The sequence below is a fragment of the Ranitomeya variabilis genome, chromosome 1 (genome assembly GCF_051348905.1).
Source record: "Ranitomeya variabilis isolate aRanVar5 chromosome 1, aRanVar5.hap1, whole genome shotgun sequence".
Taxonomy (NCBI): domain Eukaryota; kingdom Metazoa; phylum Chordata; class Amphibia; order Anura; family Dendrobatidae; genus Ranitomeya; species Ranitomeya variabilis.
In genome coordinates, this window is record NC_135232.1 from 912,603,684 (window position 1) to 912,623,682 (window position 19,999).

Consider the following 19,999-nt stretch of genomic DNA (forward strand, 5'->3'; position numbering starts at 1 on the left):
TGCCGCATGGAAGACATTTCCAGAAACTCTGGATGCTCTGTCGATGACAGTTCTGCGGTGTGCATGAGTTCAAGCTGTGCGCAACGCGTTTTGAATCTGCATAACCACACCCTCCATCCCCGTGAAGGTTCCGTGCGACAAAGCAAGCTCCATTTCCAGCTCCCTGTTCCAAAAATCCATTTAATATATGGTCCCCAAATAGGGGACGTATCAGATATTAAACTAATAAGAACAGACACTACGCTTGATCTTGAGCCAATTGGCCGAGAAGAGATGATCAGAAATGGTTTGCCACTTGGGCCGCACCAAGGCCTACAACCGACACCCACTGTGGAGACATAGCAAAAGATTGCCGCATGGAAGACATTTCCAGAAACTCTGGATGCTCTGTCGATGACTGTTCTGTGGTGTGCATGTGTTCAAGCTGTGCGCAACGCGTTTTGAATCTGCATAACCACACCCTCCATCCCCGTGAAGGTTCCGTGTGACAAAGCAAGCTCCATTTCCAGCTCCCTGTTCCAAAAATCCATTTAATATATGGTCCCCAAATAGGGGACGTATCAGATATTAAACTAATAAGAACAGACACTACGCTTGATCTTGAGCCATTTGGCCGATAAGAGATGATCAGAAATGGTTTGCCACTTGGGCCGCACCAAGGCCTACAACCGACACCCACTGTGGAGATGTAGCAAAAGATTGCCGCAGGGAAGACTTTTCCAGAAACTCTGGATGCTCTATCGATGACAGTTCTGCGGTGTGCATGTGTTCAAGCTGTGCGCAACGCGTTTTGAATCTGCATAACCACACCCTCCATCCCCGTGAAGGTTCCGTGTGACAAAGCAAGCTCCATTTCCAGCTCCCTGTTCCAAAAATCCATTTAATATATGGTCCCCAAATAGGGGACGTATCAGATATTAAACTAATAAGAACAGACACTACGCTTGATCTTGAGCCATTTGGCCGAGAAGAGATTATCAGAAATGGTTTGCCACTTGGGCCGCACCAAGGCCTACAACCGACACCCACTGTGGAGACGTAGCAAAAGATTGCCACAGGGAAGACATTTCCAGAAACTCTGGATGCTCTGTTGATGACAGTTCTGCGGTGTGCATGTGTTCAAGCTGTGCGCAACGCGTTTTGAATCTGCCTAACCACACCCTCCATCCCCGTGAAGGTTCCGTGTGACAAAGCAAGCTCCATTTCCAGCCTCCTGTTCCAAAAATCCATTTAATATATGGTCCCCAAATAGGGGACGTATCAGATATTAAACTAATAAGAACAGACACTACGCTTGATCTTGAGCCATTTGGCCGAGAAAAGATGATCAGAAATGGTTTGCCACTTGGGCCGCACCAAGGCCTACAACTGACACCCACTGTGGAGACGTAGCAAAAGATTGCCGCATGGAATACATTTCTAGAAACTCTGGATGCTCTGTCGATGACAGTTCTGCGGTGTGCATGAGTTAAAGCTGTGCGCAACGCGTTTTGAATCTGCATAATCACACCCTCCATCCCCGTGAAGGTTCCGTGCGACAAAGCAAGCTCCATTTCCAGCTCCCTGTTCCAAAAATCCATTTAATATATGGTCCCCAAATAGGGGACGTATCAGATATTAAACTAATAAGAACAGACACTATGCTTGATCTTGAGCCATTTGGCCGAGAAGAGATGATCAGAAATGGTTTGCCACTTGGGCCGCACCAAGGCCTACAACCGACACCCACTGTGGAGACGTAGCAAAAGATTGCCGCATGGAAGACATTTCCAGAAATTCTAGATGCTCTGTCGATGACAGTTCTGCGGTGTGCATGTGTTCAAGCTGTGCGCAACGCGTTTTGAATCTGCATAACCACACCCTCCATCCCCATGAAGGTTCCGTGTGACAAAGCAAGCTCCATTTCCAGCTCCCTGTTCCAAAAATCCATTTAATATATGGTCCCCAAATAGGGGACGTATCAGATATTAAACTAATAAGAACAGACACTACGCTTGATCTTGAGCCATTTGGCCGATAAGAGATGATCAGAAATGGTTTGCCACTTGGGCCGCACCAAGGCCTACAACCGACACCCACTGTGGAGACCTAGCAAAAGATTGCCGCAGGGAAGACATTTCCAGAAACTCTGGATGCTCTGTCGATGACAGTTCTGCGGTGTGCATGTGTTCAAGCTGTGCGCAACGCGTTTTGAATCTGCATAACCACACCCTCCATCCCCGTGAAGGTTGCGTGTGACAAAGCAAGCTCCATTTCCAGCTCCCTGTTCCAAAAATCCATTTAATATATGGTCCCCAAATAGGGGACGTATCAGATATTAAACTAATAAGAACAGACACTACACTTGATCTTGAGCCATTTGGCCGAGAAGAGATGATCAGAAATGGTTTGCCACTTGGGCCGCACCAAGGCCTACAACCGACACCCACTGTGGAGACGTAGCAAAAGATTGCCGCAGGGAAGACATTTCCAGAAACTCTGGATGCTCTGTCGATGACAGTTCTGCGGTGTGCATGTGTTCAAGCTGTGCGCAACGCGTTTTGAATCTGCATAACCACACCTTCCATCCCCGTGAAGGTTCCGTGTGACAAAGCAAGCTCCATTTCCAGCTCCCTGTTCCAAAAATCCATTTAATATATGGTCCCCAAATAGGGGACGTATCAGATATTAAACTAATAAGAACAGACACTACGCTTGATCTTGAGCCATTTGGCCGAGAAGAGATGATCAGAAATGGTTTGCCACTTGGGCCGCACCAAGGCCTACAACCGACACCCACTGTGGAGTTGTAGCAAAAGATTGCCGCAGGGAAGACATTTCCAGAAACTCTGGATGCTCTGTCGATGACAGTTCTGCAGTGTGCATGTGTTCAAGCTGTGCGCAACGCGTTTTGAATCTGCATAACCACACCCTCCATCCTCGTGAAGGTTACGTGTGACAAAGCAAGCTCCATTTCCAGCTCCCTGTTCCAAAAATCCATTTAATATATGGTCCCCAAATAGGGGACGTATCAGATATTAAACTAATAAGAACAGACACTACGCTTGATCTTGAGCCATTTGGCCGAGAAGAGATGATCAGAAATGGTTTGCCACTTGGGCCGCACCAAGGCCTACAACCGACACCCACTGTGGAGACGTAGCAAAAGATTGCCGCAGGGAAGACATTTCCAGAAACTCTGGATGCTCTGTCGATGACAGTTCTACGGTGTGCATGTGTTCAAGCTGTGCGCAACGCATTTTGAATCTGCATAACCACACCCTCCATCCCCGTAAAGGTTCTGTGTGACAAAGCAAGCTCCATTTCCAGCTCCCTGTTCCAAAAATCCATTTAATATATGGTCCCCGAATAGGGGACGTATCAGATATTAAACTAATAAGAACAGACACTACGCTTGATCTTGAGCCATTTGGCCGAGAAGAGATGATCAGAAATGGTTTGCCACTTGGGCCGCACCAAGGCCTACAACCGACACCAACTGTGGAGACGTAGCAAAAGATTGCCGCAGGGAAGACATTTCCAGAAACTCTGGATGCTCTATCGATGACAGTTCTGCGGTGTGCATGTGTTCAAGCTGTGCGCAACGCGTTTTGAATCTGCATAACCACACCCTCCATCCCCGTGAAGGTTCCGCGTGACAAAGCAAGCTCCATTTCCAGCTCCCTGTTCCAAAAATCCAGTTAATATATGGTCCCCAAATAGGGGACGTATCAGATATTAAACTAATAAGAACAGACACTACATTTGATCTTGAGCCATTTGGCCGAGAAGAGATGATCAGAAATGGTTTGCCACTTGGGCCGCACCAAGGCCTACATCCGACACCCACTGTGGAGACGTAGCAAAAGATTGCCGCAGGGAAGACATTTCCAGAAACTCTGGATGCTCTGTCGATGACAGTTCTGCGGTGTGCATGTGTTCAAGCTGTGCGCAACGCATTTTGAATCTGCATAACCACACCCTCCATCCCCATGAAGGTTCCGTGTGACAAAGCAAGCTCCATTTCCAGCTCCCTGTTCCAAAAATCCATTTAATATATGGTCCCCAAATAGGGGACGTATCAGATATTAAACTAATAAGAACAGACACTACGCTTGATCTTGAGCCATTTGGCCGAGAAGAGATGATCAGAAATGGTTTGCCACTTGGGCCGCACCAAGGCCTACAACCGACACCCACTGTGGAGATGTAGCAAAAGATTGCCGCAGGGAAGACATTTCCAGAAACTCTGGATGCTCTGTCGATGACAGTTCTGCGGTGTGCATGTGTTCAAGCTGTGCGCAACGTGTTTTGAATCTGCATAACCACACCCTCCATCCCCGTGAAGGTTCCGTGTGACAAAGCAAGCTCCATTTCCAGCTCCCTGTTCCAAAAATCCATTTAATATATGGTCCCCAAATAGGGGACGTATTAGCTATTAAACTAATAAGAACAGACACTACGCTTGATCTTGAGCCATTTGGCCGAGAAGAGATGATCAGAAATGGTTTGCCACTTGGGCCGCACCAAGGCCTACAACCGACACCCACTGTGGAGACGTAGCAAAAGATTGCCGCAGGGAAGACATTTCCAGAAACTCTGGATGCTCTGTCGATGACAGTTCTGCGGTGTGCATGTGTTCAAGCTGTGCGCAACGCGTTTTGAATCTGCATAACCACACCCTCCATCCCCGTGAAGGTTCCGTGTGACAAAGCAAGCTCCATTTCCAGCTCCCTGTTCCAAAAATCCATTTAATATATGGTCCCCAAATAGGGGACGTATCAGATATTAAACTAATAAGAACAGACACTACGCTTGATCTTGAGCCATTTGGCCGAGAAGAGATGATCAGAAATGGTTTGCCACTTGGGCCGCACCAAGGCCTACAACCGACACCCACTGTGGAGACGTAGCAAAAGATTGCCGCAGGGAAGACATTTCCAGAAACTCTGGATGCTCTATCGATGACAGTTCTGCGGTGTGCATGTGTTCAAGCTGTGCGCAACGCGTTTTGAATCTGCATAACCACACCCTCCATCCCCGTGAAGGTTCCGTGTGACAAAGCAAGCTCCATTTCCAGCTCCCTGTTCCAAAAATCCATTTAATATATGGTCCCCAAATAGGGGACGTATCAGATATTAAACTAATAAGAACAGACACTACGCTTGATCTTGAGCCATTTGGCCGAGAAGAGATGATCAGAAATGGTTTGCCACTTGGGCCGCACCAAGGCCTACAACCGACACCCACTGTGGAGACGTAGCAAAAGATTGCCACAGGGAAGACATTTCCAGAAACTCTGGATGCTCTGTTGATGACAGTTCTGCGGTGTGCATGTGTTCAAGCTGTGCGCAACGCGTTTTGAATCTGCCTAACCACACCCTCCATCCCCGTGAAGGTTCCGTGTGACAAAGCAAGCTCCATTTCCAGCCTCCTGTTCCAAAAATCCATTTAATATATGGTCCCCAAATAGGGGACGTATCAGATATTAAACTAATAAGAACAGACACTACATTTGATCTTGAGCCATTTGGCCGAGAAGAGATGATCAGAAATGGTTTGCCACTTGGGCCGCACCAAGGCCTACATCCGACACCCACTGTGGAGACGTAGCAAAAGATTGCCGCAGGGAAGACATTTCCAGAAACTCTGGATGCTCTGTCGATGACAGTTCTGCGGTGTGCATGTGTTCAAGCTGTGCGCAACGCGTTTTGAATCTGCATAACCACACCCTCCATCCCCATGAAGGTTCCGTGTGACAAAGCAAGCTCCATTTCCAGCTCCCTGTTCCAAAAATCCATTTAATATATGGTCCCCAAATAGGGGACGTATCAGATATTAAACTAATAAGAACAGACACTACGCTTGATCTTGAGCCATTTGGCCGATAAGAGATGATCAGAAATGGTTTGCCACTTGGGCCGCACCAAGGCCTACAACCGACACCCACTGTGGAGACCTAGCAAAAGATTGCCGCAGGGAAGACATTTCCAGAAACTCTGGATGCTCTGTCGATGACAGTTCTGCGGTGTGCATGTGTTCAAGCTGTGCGCAACGCGTTTTGAATCTGCATAACCACACCCTCCATCCCCGTGAAGGTTGCGTGTGACAAAGCAAGCTCCATTTCCAGCTCCCTGTTCCAAAAATCCATTTAATATATGGTCCCCAAATAGGGGACGTATCAGATATTAAACTAATAAGAACAGACACTACACTTGATCTTGAGCCATTTGGCCGAGAAGAGATGATCAGAAATGGTTTGCCACTTGGGCCGCACCAAGGCCTACAACCGACACCCACTGTGGAGACGTAGCAAAAGATTGCCGCAGGGAAGACATTTCCAGAAACTCTGGATGCTCTGTCGATGACAGTTCTGCGGTGTGCATGTGTTCAAGCTGTGCGCAACGCGTTTTGAATCTGCATAACCACACCTTCCATCCCCGTGAAGGTTCCGTGTGACAAAGCAAGCTCCATTTCCAGCTCCCTGTTCCAAAAATCCATTTAATATATGGTCCCCAAATAGGGGACGTATCAGATATTAAACTAATAAGAACAGACACTACGCTTGATCTTGAGCCATTTGGCCGAGAAGAGATGATCAGAAATGGTTTGCCACTTGGGCCGCACCAAGGCCTACAACCGACACCCACTGTGGAGTTGTAGCAAAAGATTGCCGCAGGGAAGACATTTCCAGAAACTCTGGATGCTCTGTCGATGACAGTTCTGCGGTGTGCATGTGTTCAAGCTGTGCGCAACGCGTTTTGAATCTGCATAACCACACCCTCCATCCTCGTGAAGGTTACGTGTGACAAAGCAAGCTCCATTTCCAGCTCCCTGTTCCAAAAATCCATTTAATATATGGTCCCCAAATAGGGGACGTATCAGATATTAAACTAATAAGAACAGACACTACGCTTGATCTTGAGCCATTTGGCCGAGAAGAGATGATCAGAAATGGTTTGCCACTTGGGCCGCACCAAGGCCTACAACCGACACCCACTGTGGAGACGTAGCAAAAGATTGCCGCAGGGAAGACATTTCCAGAAACTCTGGATGCTCTGTCGATGACAGTTCTACGGTGTGCATGTGTTCAAGCTGTGCGCAACGCATTTTGAATCTGCATAACCACACCCTCCATCCCCGTAAAGGTTCTGTGTGACAAAGCAAGCTCCATTTCCAGCTCCCTGTTCCAAAAATCCATTTAATATATGGTCCCCGAATAGGGGACGTATCAGATATTAAACTAATAAGAACAGACACTACGCTTGATCTTGAGCCATTTGGCCGAGAAGAGATGATCAGAAATGGTTTGCCACTTGGGCCGCACCAAGGCCTACAACCGACACCCACTGTGGAGACGTAGCAAAAGATTGCCGCAGGGAAGACATTTCCAGAAACTCTGGATGCTCTGTCGATGACAGTTCTACGGTGTGCATGTGTTCAAGCTGTGCGCAACGCATTTTGAATCTGCATAACCACACCCTCCATCCCCGTAAAGGTTCTGTGTGACAAAGCAAGCTCCATTTCCAGCTCCCTGTTCCAAAAATCCATTTAATATATGGTCCCCGAATAGGGGACGTATCAGATATTAAACTAATAAGAACAGACACTACGCTTGATCTTGAGCCATTTGGCCGAGAAGAGATGATCAGAAATGGTTTGCCACTTGGGCCGCACCAAGGCCTACAACCGACACCAACTGTGGAGACGTAGCAAAAGATTGCCGCAGGGAAGACATTTCCAGAAACTCTGGATGCTCTATCGATGACAGTTCTGCGGTGTGCATGTGTTCAAGCTGTGCGCAACGCGTTTTGAATCTGCATAACCACACCCTCCATCCCCGTGAAGGTTCCGCGTGACAAAGCAAGCTCCATTTCCAGCTCCCTGTTCCAAAAATCCAGTTAATATATGGTCCCCAAATAGGGGACGTATCAGATATTAAACTAATAAGAACAGACACTACATTTGATCTTGAGCCATTTGGCCGAGAAGAGATGATCAGAAATGGTTTGCCACTTGGGCCGCACCAAGGCCTACATCTGACACCCACTGTGGAGACGTAGCAAAAGATTGCCGCAGGGAAGACATTTCCAGAAACTCTGGATGCTCTGTCGATGACAGTTCTGCGGTGTGCATGTGTTCAAGCTGTGCGCAACACATTTTGAATCTGCATAACCACACCCTCCATCCCCGTGAAGGTTCCGCGTGACAAAGCAAGCTCCATTTCCAGCTCCCTGTTCCAAAAATCCAGTTAATATATGGTCCCCAAATAGGGGACGTATCAGATATTAAACTAATAAGAACAGACACTACATTTGATCTTGAGCCATTTGGCCGAGAAGAGATGATCAGAAATGGTTTGCCACTTGGGCCGCACCAAGGCCTACATCCGACACCCACTGTGGAGACGTAGCAAAAGATTGCCGCAGGGAAGACATTTCCAGAAACTCTGGATGCTCTGTCGATGACAGTTCTGCGGTGTGCATGTGTTCAAGCTGTGCGCAACACATTTTGAATCTGCATAACCACACCCTCCATCCCCATGAAGGTTCCGTGTGACAAAGCAAGCTCCATTTCCAGCTCCCTGTTCCAAAAATCCATTTAATATATGGTCCCCAAATAGGGGACGTATCAGATATTAAACTAATAAGAACAGACACTACGCTTGATCTTGAGCCATTTGGCCGAGAAGAGATGATCAGAAATGGTTTGCCACTTGGGCCGCACCAAGGCCTACAACCGACACCCACTGTGGAGATGTAGCAAAAGATTGCCGCAGGGAAGACATTTCCAGAAACTCTGGATGCTCTGTCGATGACAGTTCTGCGGTGTGCATGTGTTCAAGCTGTGCGCAACGCGTTTTGAATCTGCATAACCACACCCTCCATCCCCGTGAAGGTTCCGTGTGACAAAGCAAGCTCCATTTCCAGCTCCCTGTTCCAAAAATCCATTTAATATATGGTCCCCAAATAGGGGACGTATCAGCTATTAAACTAATAAGAACAGACACTACGCTTGATCTTGAGCCATTTGGCCGAGAAGAGATGATCAGAAATGGTTTGCCACTTGGGCCGCACCAAGGCCTACAACCGACACCCACTGTGGAGACGTAGCAAAAGATTGCCGCAGGGAAGACATTTCCAGAAACTCTGGATGCTCTGTCGATGACAATTCTGCGGTGTGCATGTGTTCAAGCTGTGCGCAACGCGTTTTGAATCTGCATAACCACACCCTCCATCCCCGTGAAGGTTCCGTGTGACAAAGCAAGCTCCATTTCCAGCTCCCTGTTCCAAAAATCCATTTAATATATGGTCCCCAAATAGGGGACGTATCAGATATTAAACTAATAAGAACAGACACTACGCTTGATCTTGAGCCATTTGGCCGAGAAGAGATGATCAGAAATGGTTTGCAACTTGGGCCGCACCAAGGCCTACAACCGACACCCACTGTGGAGACGTAACAAAAGATTGCCGCATGGAAGACATTTCCAGAAACTCTGGATGCTCTGTCGATGACAGTTCTGCGGTGTGCATGAGTTCAAGCTGTGCGCAACGCGTTTTGAATCTGCATAACCACACCCTCCATCCCCGTGAAGGTTCCGTGCGACAAAGCAAGCTCCATTTCCAGCTCCCTGTTCCAAAAATCCATTTAATATATGGTCCCCAAATAGGGGACGTATCAGATATTAAACTAATAAGAACAGACACTACGCTTGATCTTGAGCCAATTGGCCGAGAAGAGATGATCAGAAATGGTTTGCCACTTGGGCCGCACCAAGGCCTACAACCGACACCCACTGTGGAGACATAGCAAAAGATTGCCGCATGGAAGACATTTCCAGAAACTCTGGATGCTCTGTCGATGACTGTTCTGTGGTGTGCATGTGTTCAAGCTGTGCGCAACGCGTTTTGAATCTGCATAACCACACCCTCCATCCCCGTGAAGGTTCCGTGTGACAAAGCAAGCTCCATTTCCAGCTCCCTGTTCCAAAAATCCATTTAATATATGGTCCCCAAATAGGGGACGTATCAGATATTAAACTAATAAGAACAGACACTACGCTTGATCTTGAGCCATTTGGCCGATAAGAGATGATCAGAAATGGTTTGCCACTTGGGCCGCACCAAGGCCTACAACCGACACCCACTGTGGAGATGTAGCAAAAGATTGCCGCAGGGAAGACTTTTCCAGAAACTCTGGATGCTCTATCGATGACAGTTCTACGGTGTGCATGTGTTCAAGCTGTGCGCAACGCGTTTTGAATCTGCATAACCACACCCTCCATCCCCGTGAAGGTTCCGTGTGACAAAGCAAGCTCCATTTCCAGCTCCCTGTTCCAAAAATCCATTTAATATATGGTCCCCAAATAGGGGACGTATCAGATATTAAACTAATAAGAACAGACACTACGCTTGATCTTGAGCCATTTGGCCGAGAAGAGATTATCAGAAATGGTTTGCCACTTGGGCCGCACCAAGGCCTACAACCGACACCCACTGTGGAGACGTAGCAAAAGATTGCCACAGGGAAGACATTTCCAGAAACTCTGGATGCTCTGTTGATGACAGTTCTGCGGTGTGCATGTGTTCAAGCTGTGCGCAACGCGTTTTGAATCTGCCTAACCACACCCTCCATCCCCGTGAAGGTTCCGTGTGACAAAGCAAGCTCCATTTCCAGCCTCCTGTTCCAAAAATCCATTTAATATATGGTCCCCAAATAGGGGACGTATCAGATATTAAACTAATAAGAACAGACACTACGCTTGATCTTGAGCCATTTGGCCGAGAAAAGATGATCAGAAATGGTTTGCCACTTGGGCCGCACCAAGGCCTACAACTGACACCCACTGTGGAGACGTAGCAAAAGATTGCCGCATGGAATACATTTCTAGAAACTCTGGATGCTCTGTCGATGACAGTTCTGCGGTGTGCATGAGTTAAAGCTGTGCGCAACGCGTTTTGAATCTGCATAATCACACCCTCCATCCCCGTGAAGGTTCCGTGCGACAAAGCAAGCTCCATTTCCAGCTCCCTGTTCCAAAAATCCATTTAATATATGGTCCCCAAATAGGGGACGTATCAGATATTAAACTAATAAGAACAGACACTATGCTTGATCTTGAGCCATTTGGCCGAGAAGAGATGATCAGAAATGGTTTGCCACTTGGGCCGCACCAAGGCCTACAACCGACACCCACTGTGGAGACGTAGCAAAAGATTGCCGCAGGGAAGACATTTCCAGAAACTCTGGATGCTCTGTCGATGACAGTTCTGCGGTGTGCATGTGTTCAAGCTGTGCGCAACGCGTTTTGAATCTGCATAACCACACCCTCCATCCCCGTGAAGGTTCCGTGTGACAAAGCAAGCTCCATTTCCAGCTCCCTGTTCCAAAAATCCATTTAATATATGGTCCCCAAATAGGGGACGTATCAGATATTAAACTAATAAGAACAGACACTACACTTGATCTTGAGCCATTTGGCCGAGAAGAGATGATCAGAAATGGTTTGCCACTTGGGCCGCACCAAGGCCTACAACCGACACCCACTGTGGAGACGTAGCAAAAGATTGCCGCAGGGAAGACATTTCCAGAAACTCTGGATGCTCTGTCGATGACAGTTCTGCGGTGTGCATGTGTTCAAGCTGTGCGCAACGCGTTTTGAATCTGCATAACCACACCTTCCATCCCCGTGAAGGTTCCGTGTGACAAAGCAAGCTCCATTTCCAGCTCCCTGTTCCAAAAATCCATTTAATATATGGTCCCCAAATAGGGGACGTATCAGATATTAAACTAATAAGAACAGACACTACGCTTGATCTTGAGCCATTTGGCCGAGAAGAGATGATCAGAAATGGTTTGCCACTTGGGCCGCACCAAGGCCTACAACCGACACCCACTGTGGAGTTGTAGCAAAAGATTGCCGCAGGGAAGACATTTCCAGAAACTCTGGATGCTCTGTCGATGACAGTTCTGCGGTGTGCATGTGTTCAAGCTGTGCGCAACGCGTTTTGAATCTGCATAACCACACCCTCCATCCTCGTGAAGGTTACGTGTGACAAAGCAAGCTCCATTTCCAGCTCCCTGTTCCAAAAATCCATTTAATATATGGTCCCCAAATAGGGGACGTATCAGATATTAAACTAATAAGAACAGACACTACGCTTGATCTTGAGCCATTTGGCCGAGAAGAGATGATCAGAAATGTTTTGCCACTTGGGCCGCACCAAGGCCTACAACCGACACCCACTGTGGAGACGTAGCAAAAGATTGCCGCAGGGAAGACATTTCCAGAAACTCTGGATGCTCTGTCGATGACAGTTCTACGGTGTGCATGTGTTCAAGCTGTGCGCAACGCATTTTGAATCTGCATAACCACACCCTCCATCCCCGTAAAGGTTCTGTGTGACAAAGCAAGCTCCATTTCCAGCTCCCTGTTCCAAAAATCCATTTAATATATGGTCCCCGAATAGGGGACGTATCAGATATTAAACTAATAAGAACAGACACTACGCTTGATCTTGAGCCATTTGGCCGAGAAGAGATGATCAGAAATGGTTTGCCACTTGGGCCGCACCAAGGCCTACAACCGACACCAACTGTGGAGACGTAGCAAAAGATTGCCGCAGGGAAGACATTTCCAGAAACTCTGGATGCTCTATCGATGACAGTTCTGCGGTGTGCATGTGTTCAAGCTGTGCGCAACGCGTTTTGAATCTGCATAACCACACCCTCCATCCCCGTGAAGGTTCCGCGTGACAAAGCAAGCTCCATTTCCAGCTCCCTGTTCCAAAAATCCAGTTAATATATGGTCCCCAAATAGGGGACGTATCAGATATTAAACTAATAAGAACAGACACTACATTTGATCTTGAGCCATTTGGCCGAGAAGAGATGATCAGAAATGGTTTGCCACTTGGGCCGCACCAAGGCCTACATCCGACACCCACTGTGGAGACGTAGCAAAAGATTGCCGCAGGGAAGACATTTCCAGAAACTCTGGATGCTCTGTCGATGACAGTTCTGCGGTGTGCATGTGTTCAAGCTGTGCGCAACGCATTTTGAATCTGCATAACCACACCCTCCATCCCCATGAAGGTTCCGTGTGACAAAGCAAGCTCCATTTCCAGCTCCCTGTTCCAAAAATCCATTTAATATATGGTCCCCAAATAGGGGACGTATCAGATATTAAACTAATAAGAACAGACACTACGCTTGATCTTGAGCCATTTGGCCGAGAAGAGATGATCAGAAATGGTTTGCCACTTGGGCCGCACCAAGGCCTACAACCGACACCCACTGTGGAGATGTAGCAAAAGATTGCCGCAGGGAAGACATTTCCAGAAACTCTGGATGCTCTGTCGATGACAGTTCTGCGGTGTGCATGTGTTCAAGCTGTGCGCAACGCGTTTTGAATCTGCATAACCACACCCTCCATCCCCGTGAAGGTTCCGTGTGACAAAGCAAGCTCCATTTCCAGCTCCCTGTTCCAAAAATCCATTTAATATATGGTCCCCAAATAGGGGACGTATCAGCTATTAAACTAATAAGAACAGACACTACGCTTGATCTTGAGCCATTTGGCCGAGAAGAGATGATCAGAAATGGTTTGCCACTTGGGCCGCACCAAGGCCTACAACCGACACCCACTGTGGAGACGTAGCAAAAGATTGCCGCAGGGAAGACATTTCCAGAAACTCTGGATGCTCTGTCGATGACAGTTCTGCGGTGTGCATGTGTTCAAGCTGTGCGCAACGCGTTTTGAATCTGCATAACCACACCCTCCATCCCCGTGAAGGTTCCGTGTGACAAAGCAAGCTCCATTTCCAGCTCCCTGTTCCAAAAATCCATTTAATATATGGTCCCCAAATAGGGGACGTATCAGATATTAAACTAATAAGAACAGACACTACGCTTGATCTTGAGCCAATTGGCCGAGAAGAGATGATCAGAAATGGTTTGCCACTTGGGCCGCACCAAGGCCTACAACCGACACCCACTGTGGAGACATAGCAAAAGATTGCCGCATGGAAGACATTTCCAGAAACTCTGGATGCTCTGTCGATGACTGTTCTGTGGTGTGCATGTGCTCAAGCTGTGCGCAACGCGTTTTGAATCTGCATAACCACACCCTCCATCCCCGTGAAGGTTCCGTGTGACAAAGCAAGCTCCATTTCCAGCTCCCTGTTCCAAAAATCCATTTAATATATGGTCCCCAAATAGGGGACGTATCAGATATTAAACTAATAAGAACAGACACTACGCTTGATCTTGAGCCATTTGGCAGATAAGAGATGATCAGAAATGGTTTGCCACTTGGGCCGCACCAAGGCCTACAACCGACACCCACTGTGGAGATGTAGCAAAAGATTGCCGCAGGGAAGACTTTTCCAGAAACTCTGGATGCTCTATCGATGACAGTTCTGCGGTGTGCATGTGTTCAAGCTGTGCGCAACGCGTTTTGAATCTGCATAACCACACCCTCCATCCCCGTGAAGGTTCCGTGTGACAAAGCAAGCTCCATTTCCAGCTCCCTGTTCCAAAAATCCATTTAATATATGGTCCCCAAATAGGGGACGTATCAGATATTAAACTAATAAGAACAGACACTACGCTTGATCTTGAGCCATTTGGCCGAGAAGAGATTATCAGAAATGGTTTGCCACTTGGGCCGCACCAAGGCCTACAACCGACACCCACTGTGGAGACGTAGCAAAAGATTGCCACAGGGAAGACATTTCCAGAAACTCTGGATGCTCTGTTGATGACAGTTCTGCGGTGTGCATGTGTTCAAGCTGTGCGCAACGCGTTTTGAATCTGCCTAACCACACCCTCCATCCCCGTGAAGGTTCCGTGTGACAAAGCAAGCTCCATTTCCAGCCTCCTGTTCCAAAAATCCATTTAATATATGGTCCCCAAATAGGGGACGTATCAGATATTAAACTAATAAGAACAGACACTACGCTTGATCTTGAGCCATTTGGCCGAGAAAAGATGATCAGAAATGGTTTGCCACTTGGGCCGCACCAAGGCCTACAACTGACACCCACTGTGGAGACGTAGCAAAAGATTGCCGCATGGAATACATTTCTAGAAACTCTGGATGCTCTGTCGATGACAGTTCTGCGGTGTGCATGAGTTAAAGCTGTGCGCAACGCGTTTTGAATCTGCATAATCACACCCTCCATCCCCGTGAAGGTTCCGTGCGACAAAGCAAGCTCCATTTCCAGCTCCCTGTTCCAAAAATCCATTTAATATATGGTCCCCAAATAGGGGACGTATCAGATATTAAACTAATAAGAACAGACACTATGCTTGATCTTGAGCCATTTGGCCGAGAAGAGATGATCAGAAATGGTTTGCCACTTGGGCCGCACCAAGGCCTACAACCGACACCCACTGTGGAGACGTAGCAAAAGATTGCCGCATGGAAGACATTTCCAGAAATTCTAGATGCTCTGTCGATGACAGTTCTGCGGTGTGCATGTGTTCAAGCTGTGCGCAACGCGTTTTGAATCTGCATAACCACACCCTCCATCCCCATGAAGGTTCCGTGTGACAAAGCAAGCTCCATTTCCAGCTCCCTGTTCCAAAAATCCATTTAATATATGGTCCCCAAATAGGGGACGTATCAGATATTAAACTAATAAGAACAGACACTACGCTTGATCTTGAGCCATTTGGCCGATAAGAGATGATCAGAAATGGTTTGCCACTTGGGCCGCACCAAGGCCTACAACCGACACCCACTGTGGAGACCTAGCAAAAGATTGCCGCAGGGAAGACATTTCCAGAAACTCTGGATGCTCTGTCGATGACAGTTCTGCGGTGTGCATGTGTTCAAGCTGTGCGCAACGCGTTTTGAATCTGCATAACCACACCCTCCATCCCCGTGAAGGTTCCGTGTGACAAAGCAAGCTCCATTTCCAGCTCCCTGTTCCAAAAATCCATTTAATATATGGTCCCCAAATAGGGGACGTATCAGATATTAAACTAATAAGAACAGACACTACACTTGATCTTGAGCCATTTGGCCGAGAAGAGATGATCAGAAATGGTTTGCCACTTGGGCCGCACCAAGGCCTACAACCGACACCCACTGTGGAGACGTAGCAAAAGATTGCCGCAGGGAAGACATTTCCAGAAACTCTGGATGCTCTGTCGATGACAGTTCTGCGGTGTGCATGTGTTCAAGCTGTGCGCAACGCGTTTTGAATCTGCATAACCACACCTTCCATCCCCGTGAAGGTTCCGTGTGACAAAGCAAGCTCCATTTCCAGCTCCCTGTTCCAAAAATCCATTTAATATATGGTCCCCAAATAGGGGACGTATCAGATATTAAACTAATAAGAACAGACACTACGCTTGATCTTGAGCCATTTGGCCGAGAAGAGATGATCAGAAATGGTTTGCCACTTGGGCCGCACCAAGGCCTACAACCGACACCCACTGTGGAGTTGTAGCAAAAGATTGCCGCAGGGAAGACATTTCCAGAAACTCTGGATGCTCTGTCGATGACAGTTCTGCGGTGTGCATGTGTTCAAGCTGTGCGCAACGCGTTTTGAATCTGCATAACCACACCCTCCATCCTCGTGAAGGTTACGTGTGACAAAGCAAGCTCCATTTCCAGCTCCCTGTTCCAAAAATCCATTTAATATATGGTCCCCAAATAGGGGACGTATCAGATATTAAACTAATAAGAACAGACACTACGCTTGATCTTGAGCCATTTGGCCGAGAAGAGATGATCAGAAATGGTTTGCCACTTGGGCCGCACCAAGGCCTACAACCGACACCCACTGTGGAGACGTAGCAAAAGATTGCCGCAGGGAAGACATTTCCAGAAACTCTGGATGCTCTGTCGATGACAGTTCTACGGTGTGCATGTGTTCAAGCTGTGCGCAACGCATTTTGAATCTGCATAACCACACCCTCCATCCCCGTAAAGGTTCTGTGTGACAAAGCAAGCTCCATTTCCAGCTCCCTGTTCCAAAAATCAATTTAATATATGGTCCCCGAATAGGGGACGTATCAGATATTAAACTAATAAGAACAGACACTACGCTTGATCTTGAGCAATTTGGCCGAGAAGAGATGATCAGAAATGGTTTGCCACTTGGGCCGCACCAAGGCCTACAACCGACACCAACTGTGGAGACGTAGCAAAAGATTGCCGCAGGGAAGACATTTCCAGAAACTCTGGATGCTCTATCGATGACAGTTCTGCGGTGTGCATGTGTTCAAGCTGTGCGCAACGCGTTTTGAATCTGCATAACCACACCCTCCATCCCCGTGAAGGTTCCGCGTGACAAAGCAAGCTCCATTTCCAGCTCCCTGTTTCAAAAATCCAGTTAATATATGGTCCCCAAATAGGGGACGTATCAGATATTAAACTAATAAGAACAGACACTACATTTGATCTTGAGCCATTTGGCCGAGAAGAGATGATCAGAAATGGTTTGCCACTTGGGCCGCACCAAGGCCTACATCCGACACCCACTGTGGAGACGTAGCAAAAGATTGCCGCAGGGAAGACATTTCCAGAAACTCTGGATGCTCTGTCGATGACAGTTCTGCGGTGTGCATGTGTTCAAGCTGTGCGCAACGCATTTTGAATCTGCATAACCACACCCTCCATCCCCATGAAGGTTCCGTGTGACAAAGCAAGCTCCATTTCCAGCTCCCTGTTCCAAAAATCCATTTAATATATGGTCCCCAAATAGGGGACGTATCAGATATTAAACTAATAAGAACAGACACTACGCTTGATCTTGAGCCATTTGGCCGAGAAGAGATGATCAGAAATGGTTTGCCACTTGGGCCGCACCAAGGCCTACAACCGACACCCACTGTGGAGATGTAGCAAAAGATTGCCGCAGGGAAGACATTTCCAGAAACTCTGGATGCTCTGTCGATGACAGTTCTGCGGTGTGCATGTGTTCAAGCTGTGCGCAACGTGTTTTGAATCTGCATAACCACACCCTCCATCCCCGTGAAGGTTCCGTGTGACAAAGCAAGCTCCATTTCCAGCTCCCTGTTCCAAAAATCCATTTAATATATGGTCCCCAAATAGGGGACGTATCAGCTATTAAACTAATAAGAACAGACACTACGCTTGATCTTGAGCCATTTGGCCGAGAAGAGATGATCAGAAATGGTTTGCCACTTGGGCCGCACCAAGGCCTACAACCGACACCCACTGTGGAGACGTAGCAAAAGATTGCCGCAGGGAAGACATTTCCAGAAACTCTGGATGCTCTGTCGATGACAGTTCTGCGGTGTGCATGTGTTCAAGCTGTGCGCAACGCGTTTTGAATCTGCATAACCACACCCTCCATCCCCGTGAAGGTTCCGTGTGACAAAGCAAGCTCCATTTCCAGCTCCCTGTTCCAAAAATCCATTTAATATATGGTCCCCAAATAGGGGACGTATCAGATATTAAACTAATAAGAACAGACACTACGCTTGATCTTGAGCCATTTGGCCGAGAAGAGATGATCAGAAATGGTTTGCCACTTGGGCCGCACCAAGGCCTACAACCGACACCCACTGTGGAGACGTAGCAAAAGATTGCCGCAGGGAAGACATTTCCAGAAACTCTGGATGCTCTATCGATGACAGTTCTGCGGTGTGCATGTGTTCAAGCTGTGCGCAACGCGTTTTGAATCTGCATAACCACACCCTCCATCCCCGTGAAGGTTCCGTGTGACAAAGCAAGCTCCATTTCCAGCTCCCTGTTCCAAAAATCAATTTAATATATGGTCCCCAAATAGGGGACGTATCAGATATTAAACTAATAAGAACAGACACTACGCTTGATCTTGAGCCATTTGGCCGAGAAGAGATGATCAGAAATGTTTTGCCACTTGGGCCGCACCAAGGCCTACAACCGACACCCACTGTGGAGACGTAGCAAAAGATTGCCGCAGGGAAGACATTTCCAGAAACTCTGGATGCTCTGTCGATGACAGTTCTGCGGTGTGCATGTGTTCAAGCTGTGCGCAACGCGTTTTGAATCTGCATAACCACACCCTCCATCCCAGTGAAGGTTCCGTGTGACAAAGCAAGCTCCATTTCCAGCTCCCTGTTCCAAAAATCCATTTAATATATGGTCCCCAAATAGGGGACGTATCAGATATTAAACTAATAAGAACAGACACTACGCTTGATCTTGAGCCATTTGGCCGAGAAGAGATGATCAGAAATGGTTTGCCATTGGGCCGCACCAAGGCCTACAACCGACACCCACTGTGGAGACGTAGCAAAAGATTGCCGCAGGGAAGACATTTCCAGAAACTCTGGATGCTCTGTCGATGACAGTTCTGCGGTGTGCATGTGTTCAAGCTGTGCGCAACGCGTTTTGAATCTGCATAACCACACCCTCCATCCCCGTGAAGGTTCCGTGTGACAAAGCAAGCTCCAATTCCAGCTCCCTGTTCCAAAAATCAATTTAATATATGGTCCCCAAATAGGGGACGTATCAGATATTAAACTAATAAGAACAGACACTACGCTTGATCTTGAGCCATTTGGCCGAGAAGAGATGATCAGAAATGGTTTGCCACTTGGGCCGCACCAAGGCCTACAACCGACACCCACTGTGGAGACGTAGCAAAAGATTGCCGCAGGGAAGGCATTTCCAGAAACTCTGGATGCTCTATCGATGACAGTTCTGCGGTGTGCATGTGTTCAAGCTGTGCGCAACGCGTTTTGAATCTGCATAACCACACCCTCCATCCCCGTGAAGATTCCGTGTGACAAAGCAAGCTCCATTTCCAGCTCCCTGTTCCAAAAATCCATTTAATATATGGTCCCCAAATAGGGGACGTATCAGATATTAAACTAATAAGAACAGACACTACGCTTGATCTTGAGCCATTTGGCCGAGAAGAGATGATCAGAAATGGTTTGCCACTTGGGCCGCACCAAGGCCTACAACCGACACCCACTGTGGAGACGTAGCAAAAGATTGCCGCAGGGAAGACATTTCCAGAAACTCTGGATGCTCTATCGATGACAG

General features: G+C 47.6%; 5 non-coding genes and 52 pseudogenes across 5 annotated transcripts; all 57 read right to left on the bottom strand.

Moving 5' to 3' along the window:
- Positions 1-101: 101 nt before the first annotated feature.
- On the bottom strand, positions 102-275 carry LOC143794093 (U2 spliceosomal RNA; annotated as a pseudogene).
- Positions 276-451: 176 nt separating this feature from the next.
- Positions 452-625, bottom strand: LOC143797136 (U2 spliceosomal RNA; annotated as a pseudogene).
- Positions 626-801: 176 nt separating this feature from the next.
- LOC143795477 (U2 spliceosomal RNA) lies at positions 802-975 on the bottom strand (annotated as a pseudogene).
- Positions 976-1,173: 198 nt separating this feature from the next.
- LOC143795719 (U2 spliceosomal RNA) lies at positions 1,174-1,325 on the bottom strand (annotated as a pseudogene).
- Positions 1,326-1,501: 176 nt separating this feature from the next.
- LOC143795944 (U2 spliceosomal RNA) lies at positions 1,502-1,675 on the bottom strand (annotated as a pseudogene).
- A 176-nt stretch (positions 1,676-1,851) lies between these two features.
- LOC143797026 (U2 spliceosomal RNA) lies at positions 1,852-2,025 on the bottom strand (annotated as a pseudogene).
- A 178-nt stretch (positions 2,026-2,203) lies between these two features.
- LOC143801363 (U2 spliceosomal RNA) lies at positions 2,204-2,375 on the bottom strand (annotated as a pseudogene).
- Positions 2,376-2,573: 198 nt separating this feature from the next.
- LOC143795680 (U2 spliceosomal RNA) lies at positions 2,574-2,725 on the bottom strand (annotated as a pseudogene).
- A 168-nt stretch (positions 2,726-2,893) lies between these two features.
- Positions 2,894-3,075, bottom strand: LOC143794310 (U2 spliceosomal RNA). Its single transcript, XR_013220413.1, has one exon. It is a non-coding gene; the product is annotated as a U2 spliceosomal RNA (small nuclear RNA).
- Positions 3,076-3,273: 198 nt separating this feature from the next.
- LOC143795739 (U2 spliceosomal RNA) lies at positions 3,274-3,425 on the bottom strand (annotated as a pseudogene).
- Positions 3,426-3,601: 176 nt separating this feature from the next.
- LOC143795905 (U2 spliceosomal RNA) lies at positions 3,602-3,775 on the bottom strand (annotated as a pseudogene).
- Positions 3,776-3,951: 176 nt separating this feature from the next.
- Positions 3,952-4,125, bottom strand: LOC143794673 (U2 spliceosomal RNA; annotated as a pseudogene).
- A 176-nt stretch (positions 4,126-4,301) lies between these two features.
- LOC143794709 (U2 spliceosomal RNA) lies at positions 4,302-4,475 on the bottom strand (annotated as a pseudogene).
- Positions 4,476-4,651: 176 nt separating this feature from the next.
- LOC143795478 (U2 spliceosomal RNA) lies at positions 4,652-4,825 on the bottom strand (annotated as a pseudogene).
- Positions 4,826-5,001: 176 nt separating this feature from the next.
- Positions 5,002-5,175, bottom strand: LOC143795479 (U2 spliceosomal RNA; annotated as a pseudogene).
- Positions 5,176-5,373: 198 nt separating this feature from the next.
- LOC143794594 (U2 spliceosomal RNA) lies at positions 5,374-5,525 on the bottom strand (annotated as a pseudogene).
- Positions 5,526-5,701: 176 nt separating this feature from the next.
- On the bottom strand, positions 5,702-5,875 carry LOC143797027 (U2 spliceosomal RNA; annotated as a pseudogene).
- Positions 5,876-6,053: 178 nt separating this feature from the next.
- Positions 6,054-6,225, bottom strand: LOC143801364 (U2 spliceosomal RNA; annotated as a pseudogene).
- A 198-nt stretch (positions 6,226-6,423) lies between these two features.
- On the bottom strand, positions 6,424-6,575 carry LOC143795681 (U2 spliceosomal RNA; annotated as a pseudogene).
- Positions 6,576-6,743: 168 nt separating this feature from the next.
- Positions 6,744-6,925, bottom strand: LOC143794311 (U2 spliceosomal RNA). Its single transcript, XR_013220414.1, has one exon. It is a non-coding gene; the product is annotated as a U2 spliceosomal RNA (small nuclear RNA).
- A 198-nt stretch (positions 6,926-7,123) lies between these two features.
- Positions 7,124-7,275, bottom strand: LOC143795740 (U2 spliceosomal RNA; annotated as a pseudogene).
- Positions 7,276-7,473: 198 nt separating this feature from the next.
- LOC143795742 (U2 spliceosomal RNA) lies at positions 7,474-7,625 on the bottom strand (annotated as a pseudogene).
- A 176-nt stretch (positions 7,626-7,801) lies between these two features.
- Positions 7,802-7,975, bottom strand: LOC143795906 (U2 spliceosomal RNA; annotated as a pseudogene).
- Positions 7,976-8,151: 176 nt separating this feature from the next.
- LOC143795889 (U2 spliceosomal RNA) lies at positions 8,152-8,325 on the bottom strand (annotated as a pseudogene).
- A 176-nt stretch (positions 8,326-8,501) lies between these two features.
- Positions 8,502-8,675, bottom strand: LOC143794657 (U2 spliceosomal RNA; annotated as a pseudogene).
- A 176-nt stretch (positions 8,676-8,851) lies between these two features.
- Positions 8,852-9,025, bottom strand: LOC143795791 (U2 spliceosomal RNA; annotated as a pseudogene).
- A 176-nt stretch (positions 9,026-9,201) lies between these two features.
- Positions 9,202-9,375, bottom strand: LOC143795480 (U2 spliceosomal RNA; annotated as a pseudogene).
- Positions 9,376-9,551: 176 nt separating this feature from the next.
- LOC143794094 (U2 spliceosomal RNA) lies at positions 9,552-9,725 on the bottom strand (annotated as a pseudogene).
- A 176-nt stretch (positions 9,726-9,901) lies between these two features.
- On the bottom strand, positions 9,902-10,075 carry LOC143797137 (U2 spliceosomal RNA; annotated as a pseudogene).
- Positions 10,076-10,251: 176 nt separating this feature from the next.
- On the bottom strand, positions 10,252-10,425 carry LOC143795481 (U2 spliceosomal RNA; annotated as a pseudogene).
- A 198-nt stretch (positions 10,426-10,623) lies between these two features.
- On the bottom strand, positions 10,624-10,775 carry LOC143795720 (U2 spliceosomal RNA; annotated as a pseudogene).
- Positions 10,776-10,951: 176 nt separating this feature from the next.
- On the bottom strand, positions 10,952-11,125 carry LOC143795945 (U2 spliceosomal RNA; annotated as a pseudogene).
- A 176-nt stretch (positions 11,126-11,301) lies between these two features.
- Positions 11,302-11,475, bottom strand: LOC143794180 (U2 spliceosomal RNA; annotated as a pseudogene).
- A 198-nt stretch (positions 11,476-11,673) lies between these two features.
- Positions 11,674-11,825, bottom strand: LOC143795682 (U2 spliceosomal RNA; annotated as a pseudogene).
- A 168-nt stretch (positions 11,826-11,993) lies between these two features.
- Positions 11,994-12,175, bottom strand: LOC143794313 (U2 spliceosomal RNA). The gene has a single exon (XR_013220415.1). It is a non-coding gene; the product is annotated as a U2 spliceosomal RNA (small nuclear RNA).
- Positions 12,176-12,373: 198 nt separating this feature from the next.
- On the bottom strand, positions 12,374-12,525 carry LOC143795743 (U2 spliceosomal RNA; annotated as a pseudogene).
- Positions 12,526-12,701: 176 nt separating this feature from the next.
- Positions 12,702-12,875, bottom strand: LOC143795907 (U2 spliceosomal RNA; annotated as a pseudogene).
- A 176-nt stretch (positions 12,876-13,051) lies between these two features.
- On the bottom strand, positions 13,052-13,225 carry LOC143794674 (U2 spliceosomal RNA; annotated as a pseudogene).
- Positions 13,226-13,401: 176 nt separating this feature from the next.
- On the bottom strand, positions 13,402-13,575 carry LOC143795792 (U2 spliceosomal RNA; annotated as a pseudogene).
- Positions 13,576-13,751: 176 nt separating this feature from the next.
- Positions 13,752-13,925, bottom strand: LOC143794289 (U2 spliceosomal RNA; annotated as a pseudogene).
- Positions 13,926-14,101: 176 nt separating this feature from the next.
- Positions 14,102-14,275, bottom strand: LOC143797208 (U2 spliceosomal RNA; annotated as a pseudogene).
- A 176-nt stretch (positions 14,276-14,451) lies between these two features.
- Positions 14,452-14,625, bottom strand: LOC143795482 (U2 spliceosomal RNA; annotated as a pseudogene).
- Positions 14,626-14,823: 198 nt separating this feature from the next.
- Positions 14,824-14,975, bottom strand: LOC143795721 (U2 spliceosomal RNA; annotated as a pseudogene).
- Positions 14,976-15,151: 176 nt separating this feature from the next.
- Positions 15,152-15,325, bottom strand: LOC143795946 (U2 spliceosomal RNA; annotated as a pseudogene).
- A 176-nt stretch (positions 15,326-15,501) lies between these two features.
- LOC143797028 (U2 spliceosomal RNA) lies at positions 15,502-15,675 on the bottom strand (annotated as a pseudogene).
- Positions 15,676-15,851: 176 nt separating this feature from the next.
- On the bottom strand, positions 15,852-16,025 carry LOC143794181 (U2 spliceosomal RNA; annotated as a pseudogene).
- A 198-nt stretch (positions 16,026-16,223) lies between these two features.
- On the bottom strand, positions 16,224-16,375 carry LOC143795683 (U2 spliceosomal RNA; annotated as a pseudogene).
- Positions 16,376-16,543: 168 nt separating this feature from the next.
- On the bottom strand, positions 16,544-16,725 carry LOC143794314 (U2 spliceosomal RNA). Its single transcript, XR_013220416.1, has one exon. It is a non-coding gene; the product is annotated as a U2 spliceosomal RNA (small nuclear RNA).
- Positions 16,726-16,923: 198 nt separating this feature from the next.
- Positions 16,924-17,075, bottom strand: LOC143796745 (U2 spliceosomal RNA; annotated as a pseudogene).
- A 176-nt stretch (positions 17,076-17,251) lies between these two features.
- On the bottom strand, positions 17,252-17,425 carry LOC143796027 (U2 spliceosomal RNA; annotated as a pseudogene).
- A 176-nt stretch (positions 17,426-17,601) lies between these two features.
- On the bottom strand, positions 17,602-17,775 carry LOC143794675 (U2 spliceosomal RNA; annotated as a pseudogene).
- Positions 17,776-17,951: 176 nt separating this feature from the next.
- LOC143795793 (U2 spliceosomal RNA) lies at positions 17,952-18,125 on the bottom strand (annotated as a pseudogene).
- A 176-nt stretch (positions 18,126-18,301) lies between these two features.
- Positions 18,302-18,475, bottom strand: LOC143795483 (U2 spliceosomal RNA; annotated as a pseudogene).
- A 176-nt stretch (positions 18,476-18,651) lies between these two features.
- LOC143794500 (U2 spliceosomal RNA) lies at positions 18,652-18,825 on the bottom strand (annotated as a pseudogene).
- Positions 18,826-19,000: 175 nt separating this feature from the next.
- LOC143794597 (U2 spliceosomal RNA) lies at positions 19,001-19,175 on the bottom strand (annotated as a pseudogene).
- Positions 19,176-19,350: 175 nt separating this feature from the next.
- On the bottom strand, positions 19,351-19,524 carry LOC143794349 (U2 spliceosomal RNA; annotated as a pseudogene).
- A 159-nt stretch (positions 19,525-19,683) lies between these two features.
- LOC143794725 (U2 spliceosomal RNA) lies at positions 19,684-19,874 on the bottom strand. Its single transcript, XR_013220430.1, has one exon. It is a non-coding gene; the product is annotated as a U2 spliceosomal RNA (small nuclear RNA).
- Positions 19,875-19,999: the final 125 nt, after the last annotated feature.